Source organism: Macrobrachium nipponense, chromosome 10 (genome assembly GCF_015104395.2).
Source record: "Macrobrachium nipponense isolate FS-2020 chromosome 10, ASM1510439v2, whole genome shotgun sequence".
NCBI lineage: Eukaryota > Metazoa > Arthropoda > Malacostraca > Decapoda > Palaemonidae > Macrobrachium > Macrobrachium nipponense.
Genome location: NC_087204.1, coordinates 92,930,878 through 92,939,799, shown reverse-complemented (window position 1 = coordinate 92,939,799; position 8,922 = coordinate 92,930,878). Strand labels below are relative to the sequence as shown.

General features: G+C 35.3%; 1 protein-coding gene across 1 annotated transcript in view; it reads right to left on the bottom strand.

Annotated features, from left to right (window-relative positions):
• LOC135223762 (glutamate receptor ionotropic, NMDA 3A-like) overlaps window positions 1–8,922 on the bottom strand; it is an 893,506-nt gene that overhangs the window by 820,481 nt on the left and 64,103 nt on the right. The window lies entirely within an intron of this gene.

The window sequence follows — 8,922 nt, the reverse complement described above, 5'->3', positions numbered from 1 at the left end:
TTGAACAGGTCGTTATGGATTGGTGGACTTTATTCAGTGAACATCGTTTTAATCAGAATTTTCTACTGTTTGATATAAGGAATTGATTCCGAGACTTTTTTTGTAGTGCAGTTGGATTTGGTACAAACTGCCTGTTTCTTCACGCAATTTCCATTCGCATTTGGAGAAAAGCGTTATTAAGCGATACAAACTTCCTTTTCAGTTACGTTTCATTGAACAGCATACATTTTATTTAGGAAATACAGAAGCACTGTTTAAAACCTGTTTTCGTACATACTTTAAATATATAATTACTAACTTTTTCCGCTAATTTACTATCAGTTTTCAAGTTAATGGTTGTTACTTGAGGACATAAGGCAGTGGGGAAGTTAAGTCATCTGTTCACAGAATTTTCAAATATAACATCGTTATAAAAACCAATGAAAATTTTTGGAGTCCCATATATTTACAGGAAACTGAGTCGTATTTTGTGTGTGTGTGTGGTGTTTTAGCAAATTATGATGAAGAAACAGTTGCTAACTCTCAATAGTTATTTTAAACGATGCCTTACGATTGTTATAAGCGGTTTGTGTGTGTTTATATAAATATACACATACGTATATTTGTGTATACATATGTATGTATGTATGTATGGTGAAACGGAGGGATAGGCAACTTGTCCGTAAAAACAATTATTAGCCCAAGCTTTGCGACACATTTTCAAGCCGCCTTTTCAAAGCTGAAACAATCTGGGACACTATGACACAACTTTCCATGTAAAACTAAATCGTGTTAATTAGACTGAAAACACTAAAAAACAGAATATTACACTCAAGAACCCACTCCAGCAGTGGAAGTAAGGTGACTTGAAAGGAACCGTTTTAATAAACATTGACACGTCACTCAATGTTAATTAGGCAACGGGAAATTGTGTCTTTTTTTACTGAAAGAGATTCCAAAATATTCAAGTCAGTCTCATCATTTACTTCTCCAGTAATCAGGAAGGCTTTATATTTCATATACGTTTTGCATGTTGAATGATTTCATGACTTGGAATGCTCAGGGTTGGACAACGCACCCCCATCTCTGATTCATTCATGTCATTTGTATGCCAACCCTCAGCAGGTTCCTCGTGCATCCAATATGGGTCCCATGTTCATCTCTTGGGCACATGGGGACGTACGCCAGATTCGATCTGAGACGGTCCTCAGGGTGAAACATTGACCTGATAGCTAATGTGTGGGTGTGTGTGTGTGTGTGTTTTTTTTTTTTTTTTTTTTTTTTTTTTTTTTTTTTTTTTTTTTTTTTTTATCTAGCAGGGAGAACTTTTTGAAACATAAGTAGCATTTTCTCCAAAATATATTGATATATATGTAGCAAAGGAAAAGTAGCAAACATTGTTATTGTCAGTTCCGTAAAGATAATGAGTGGTTCATATTTCCATTTAGCAATTATCATCATATGGCTGAAAAACACCCATATGGGTCAGCAATTATATTGAAATTATTTAGTTAGGAAGATAATCTCTTTATGAAAAGTAAACCAATTCGATGTATGAGATAAAGCACTTTGAGTCGAAATTATATTAATCTTATAGTTCGAACACCAAGAGCTGAAAAAATTAATAATCAGTCCATAAAGACACTTTTCCTAACAATTCTGGTGTAAAAGCCTCGGTTATCCCTGGCAACAAGAAGGTCCATAAAAAGGTAATTTATAGCTTGTCAACTTGTGCGGGGTAAACTTCATATTGGTGCGCAGTCTGGTGACAATTTCTAAAAATACACCGACTTCACGTTCGTACCGAAATAGCGCAATAGTGTCACCCACGTCTCGTCGATAAAACAATGGGTGAAAGCTTAAGGGACATTCATCCATAATTCTCTCCTCCAGGGAGACCATAAATGATTTAGCAAACGTGGGGCCATCGGTGGTCCCATGGCAACGCCTTCCAGTTGTCTTTGTAATGAGCCATTTTTAAAATAAAGGACGTGTTCAACACGGCCAGTCAGAGTGTCTTGTTAAAACCATTAAAAAGTGAACCTGGATCAGGAAATAATTTGCTTAAAGTAATTTCTCTCTCTCTCTCTCTCTCTCTCTCTCTCTCTCTCTCTCTCTCTCTCTGTTTATAGGTAGAGTCGGTGTTTGTGTGTATGAATTTAAATTAACATGATAGCAAGTTTTCAAGGGAAAATTTTTTGTCTTCTTTAGCACCATAGTGAATCAGTTTTGCTATTTTAATTTTGTTTTAAGTTGCCATTAGATTCGTAGGACAGTGTTCGATTATACCAGAAAGATATTTTTATTTTGTATAGAGTTCATGACAAATGTTTCCTCAACCTGATGTGATGATTGCATAAGTTGGGATTGAAGGCCTGTGATGTTGCGTAATCTCTGTTTTCCTACTGGAAAAAGATATTTTGTGTACACTGAAACCTTCATGTATATAGAGCACCTTCATCTTTGTAAAATATCACGTGGTTCTGCCACAAGTAAATGAGCCTCGTGCAGTTGGGAAGAGGAAAAAATGATATGAAGAAAATAAAATTGTTTATATGTTTACATGATATATACTTACATTAGCACCAAAAAGAAAAAATAAAAAAACTGTCAGTGGATTTGCAAAGTACAGGAAAAGGCACGAGACTTGCAGAAGGAAAATTATTGTGACAAGTATTATCTTGAGATTTAGGGAAGCTGATTCGACGTCTCTTTTAACATCTGAGTCAAAGTCAGCATAAGATGTCTGAATATGTCTGCCTTATATTCAGGAAATAAAAAGGAAAGGCGTTTTGAAAGGGAGGAGAAGTCATAGATAGATATCGAGAGTTTTGTTAAAAGGAATTTGGTTTGGAGATTTCTCAGAGAGGAGTCCCCGTGGTTATACATATAAACGTGTATATATATATATATATATATATATATATATATATATATATATATATATATATATGTATGATATGTATATATATATATATATATATATATATATATATATATATATATAGATATATATATATATATATATAATATATGTATGTATGTATGTATATATATATATATATATATATATATATATATATATATATATATATATATGTATGTATATATATATATATATATATATATATATATATATATATATATATATATATATTAGGGCTGTTGCCTTGTATAATAAGGCGCCCTATGAGGTAATGTTAGACTTGCAATAATCTTACGCTAAGTCGGTTGGTATTGCACTTCCATATTCAATGGAGTGTCTTGGGGTTTGTAGATCACTTACGAAGTCGGTATTATCTTCTTTGGTTATGACGACGATGTGTTAAACTCATGATGATTCGGTGATGAGGTGAGGATCTAGTAGAAACCACGAAGTACAAAAAATACTTATATTTTCTGAGTTTACATGATGAAGATCCAGTAGGATTGTACATGTCTTCTAATGACGATAGCTTGATCGCTTCTGCCAATGATGATGGCTAATTCTATTCTCTCTACATGATAAAGCTTAGGTAAAGAGATACAGGTCTTCTAATGACGATAGCTAACTCTATTCTGTCCTACTACCATCTCGGTTACCAGTCATAAAGGAAGCAGACAGTAGCTCGAACATACGAACATACAATCAGATGACATAGTTACATACGAACATACAATCAGATGACATAGTTACTAATCACGTAGGCCGCTTGAGCTATAGGTCACGGTGTCTCAAGCAGGAAGCTGGGACTAAAGTTTATAAACAATTGTATGACTACAGGTGACGGCATGTTATCTTAGCCTACTTTTATTGTATACGTCATCTTTAGCGTCTCTAGTCTGATCACATTCCTGCAAGCAATCAATTGGTTGACCTCTTTAGTTTGTTTTAGTTCTTTTATATATATGGTACTAACATTCATATTTTTATTATGTAAACACTTGCATTTGACTTATAGGAGTGATGACAGACACTATGTGAATTATATAGATATACAGAAAATACTTATAAGTAAAAAAAAAACAAAATTCATGGTGTACACAAATACAGATTCAAGTAATAAGATATTAGACATAATATGCATATGATATTCGTAAATAATAGTGATCACGTGATATATACTGATACAGTTTTTCACTTCATCTCATTAAGATACATATGCTACAGAAAATACTAATGTACTCTGATAATCGCATAGAATGAAGATTAACATGATAAAAATCATATTTTAACTGATAAAAATTTCATATATGAATTGATAAAATTATTAATGTTTATGCTGATGATTCGTTGATTTTTATGCTAACTCATATATAACTGATTCATTAATCCATATACTAACTCATATATAACTGCAGTTATTGGTAAGATAACTGCAGCGTACCAGAAGAACTCTACAACTTCTCCGAAAAGAAAAACCAAACGCAGAATAATAAATCATGTATCATCAGAAGTTCAACGACGACGAAAGCAGCAGATTCTTCAAGCAACCTAGTATCATCGTTTAGTGAGCGACTTTCAAAACCAACAAGAACCTTCAATGACTAGAAAGCAAGAGATTCTTCAAGCAACTTAGGTAATCAATCGTTTAGTGAGCGTTTTCAGTAGTGAATAACTTCAAGAAACAAAACCGACGTGTCCTTTTCCTACGGCAACGCAAGCTTCGTCTCTCATTAGAATCATTCAAGAAAACATCGTTATTGAGCGTTTCCGGCACTTCAAGAAACAAACCGAACACGTCTGCAGCATCGGCTCTTCAAGGGCTCGAATCATCGAAACAACGTGCACGGGGAAAACTGAAGCCAAACCAGGTCATCCGCTAAAAACAGAAGGAGGACCAAGGCCGTGTGTGTTCGTTATCGGAACACCGTGACTTCCCACAAAAGCAAGCTAAGTAAAATTTTTTATTCATTTGGCGTAACTTTGAGTGTTTCCTTATAGGTCGAATTTCGTTATTCTTGTGGCTGAAGTTACGAGACATTCTTAATCTTATTTTTTTTTTTTACTGAAATTATCTACATCATTGAGATTTCGCTACTGCGAGTTTTTTATCTTTGAGTTTCTGTTTCCAGAAGTTCTACTGAAATATCATAATCATATACTGTGTTAATTTTATCATTTTGGGTGATTATTAATCCTTTACGTAACAAATCATATTAAACAGTGAATATGCGTTTACGCAGTGGACGTCTGTATTTATACAGATGCATGGATAGGGTTGTTAGGCACCGTAGTGATTAGAAAACACACAAAAACAAGTGGAACACCCGTACAAATCTAGATAAATTAGAGGTAACACTATTTCGGGTCATGACAATAAATGCTCCTTTGCAAGTCCCGATCGCAGTTTTAGCCTTGAGTTTTTTGAGTTATATAAAATATCGAACCTCAATGACTCAACTTAACTTTAAAAAATACGGCTGGATTGCAAGGAATAACATGTCTATAAAAAACTTTCATTAGGCTAAATGCGCTGACCAGGATCCCTCACTATTTCAAATTTTAGCAAAGAATGAAGTAAACAACAGCAAGTACAAACAGTTAATATTGAATGCAGTAGAGATAACTTGTCTTAATAGTAATCGCTCAGTTCCTAATAGTTCGTCATTCATACGTTCGTTGCTTTATACGTAACTAGCAGCAACATAATGCTAAAAACATACAATACGTTGCCGATGGTAATAAAGAGAAGGATCCTAATTATTACAAAAAGAAATAGGTAAACAGTAGCCCTTTCAGAAACAAACAAATCGTGCTTAAGCACTTGGGTACTGTGTCATCCAGTCAAGCGGTCAGGGTCAGTCAAATCTGCCGAGTGTAGCAAGCAAAGCACATTCCATTTAAGCGACTTCAGCGGAAAGGAAAAAGCGATGTTGGATCATACATGCCAATACCTTTGAAGTTAAAAAGGAATTTTTGGTTACTTGAATAATCACGACCGTATCAAGTAATCAGAGCAGGTTTCTAGTAATTTTAATACATAAGTTATTATAAGTAGTGGTGGATTAAGCCCGACTGTAAGCGCCGTAAAAAGGTTAGAATATATTGTTTTTATACCTTTAGTACACGTAATATCCTGTATTTACGGAAACTCACCGTCTGTTGTTCGAACTTCCCTAATGAGAATTCCGGATAAGCGAGCGCTTACAGATACCTCTATAGTTATAAAAAACATTGATCTGTATCTAGTGTAATTGTAAGATATCCATCTAGGGGTATACAAAATATTATATTACCTCCTGCAAAATAAGGCGTGTTTATCAAAGGAAAATTCTATAAACCTTCAAACATATTAAAATCCGTTTGAACAAAAAGAGACAGTTAAGCAAATAATAACTTATATAGAGGAACAAATCATTGTCTCATAAAATCGTAAACATTGTTCAAATGACCCAACAGAATTCTCCCACAACCGCAGTCGCAGTATGCACACAAAATCTTGAGAAGCATGCACCCTCGAATGTCTTAGTGCGTGTAAAAAGACTTTGCTGGGAAATTAAATTTTAATCCTTCCCGACACTCTGAAATATAGCGATTTCCGCGAACAAAGCCCTATAACACGGTTGACTCGCAGCAACAAGTTAAATCTTAGTGATCCGCAAACGTATACATATCGTGGATACGGAAGTTATAAATATCGCATTTTTTAATCCCACCGCTGCCACCACTTTTAGGGGTGTTGCCTTGTATAATAAGGCGCCCTATGAGGTAATGTTAGACTTGCGATAATCTTACGCTAAGTCGGTTGGTATGCACTTCCATATTCAGTGGAGTGTCTTGGGGTTTGTAGATCACTTACGAAGTCGGTATTATCTTCTTTGGTTATGACGACGATGTGTTAAACTCATGATGATTCGGTGATGAGGTGAGGATCTAGTAGAAACCACGAAGTACAAAAATACTTATATTTTCTGAGTTTACATGATGAAGATCCAGTAGGATTGTACATGTCTTTCTGACGATAGCTTGATCGCTTCTGCCAATGATGATGGCTAATTCTATTCTCTCTACATGATAAAGCTTAGGTAAAGAGATACAGGTCTTCTAATGACGATAGCTAACTCTATTCTGTCCTACTACCATCTCGGTTACCAGTCATAAAGGAAGCAGACAGTAGCTCGAACATACGAACATACAATCAGATGACATAGTTACTAATCACGTAGGCACCGCTTGAGCTATAGGTCACGGTGTTTGTCTCAAGCAGGAAGCTGGGACTAAAGTTTATAAACAATTGTATGACTACAGGTGACGGCATGTTATCTTAGCCTACTTTTATTGTATACGTCATCTTTAGCGTCTCTAGTCTGATCACATTCCTGCAAGCAAATTGCGGTTGACCTCTTTAGTTTTAGTCTTTTATATATATGGACTAACATTCCATATTTTTGTATGTAAAAAACATTTACTATATATATATATATATATATATTATATATATATATATATATATATATATGTGTGTGTGTGTGTGTGCGTGTGTATAAAGTCTAGTTGCCATGGGATTGGCGGGGGTGGGCGGGCGTTGGGGTTGGGGGTTGGGGCTGGGGCCCAGTTATACTAGAGCAGTTTGTTTTGTTTAGATGATGTTTTTACGTTGCATGGAACCAGTGGTTATTCAGCAACGGGACTGACGGCTTTACGTGACTTCCGAACCACGTCGAGTGAACTTCTATCACCAGAAATACACTTCTCTCACCAACCTCAATGGAATGCCCGAGAATCAAACTCGCGACCCCACCCCCGAGGTGGTACGCCAACACCGTTACGACCACGCCACTGAGGCGCTTGGGGAAAAAAAAGCCGTTGATGAATTGTGTATGAGCCTCTGCACAATAAATGTCGGTAACATTAGTTTTGCACTTGCTTACGTCCTTACTGGTTATTACGACCTTTCCTTCCTGCAGCCCTTTCACACAATCTGTCAGGCTACAGTTAGGCCTTCCTCTCATCCTTCCTAATAACACTATGAATCTTACACTATTTTCACCATCCAAAACTCAGTGATGCTTCCTTTCACTTGCACAATTTGTCACTTTTCTTTCGTATCTCCACTTTTCTCGTTCGTTTTCGTCTTCGTACTCAACCAACATATTTTAAGGAAAATTTATTCGTACTCAACCAACATATTTAAGGAGAATTTACTCAATAGCTTGACTTTTCTTCTGTTTCTTCCTTTCACGTTCACTTCCATTAAGAAGCGCTGGTGCAGCATTCGTTCATATTTTTTTTTCAAACCTTAGATTCCATGGACAGTCAAGCATCTTGGCAACCTTTAGTAAAACACCATTATGTTTCTTGCTTCACATATTCGGTAACTAATCTTCTCTCATTCCATATCACCTGCTATATTTACTCTCAATGACTTTAAAAATTTACTGTTCTCATTCCTCCACCTTCCAAACTGGGATTTACTGATATTATGATTGATTGAGGTTCTGTGTTTTTTTCAGTCTATAGTCATAACCTTACTCTTGCTTGTATTTAATCGAACATTACCTTCAAGCAAACACTTTTTGACCGTCATTAGTTGTACAGTTTCACTTCGCAATCTTTAATCAGTAGTGCATCATCTGCAAGCTTCATTCGTACCACTTTCCAGTCATTTTCCTTCTCCACGACTGTTTTGCCTACATCTATACTTTCTCTCAATTCCTGCATCTTTCTATCCATAAAAGATGATATTGAACAGTCATAAAGGATTACACACATCTTGGCCTTGGACCCACTTTGACATCAAACCAGCCATTTTCCGTGATACAATAAACAATTTCTCATCATTAAAATCTTCCGGAAATTAACAACTCTAAATAAGTTGAGCCATCATTCAATGTACTTAATTCATTACCCGACTAGCACTGCTCTGCTCTCTCTCTCTCTCTCTCTTCATATGTGTGTATATATATATATATATATATATATATATATATATATATTATATATATATATATATATGAATA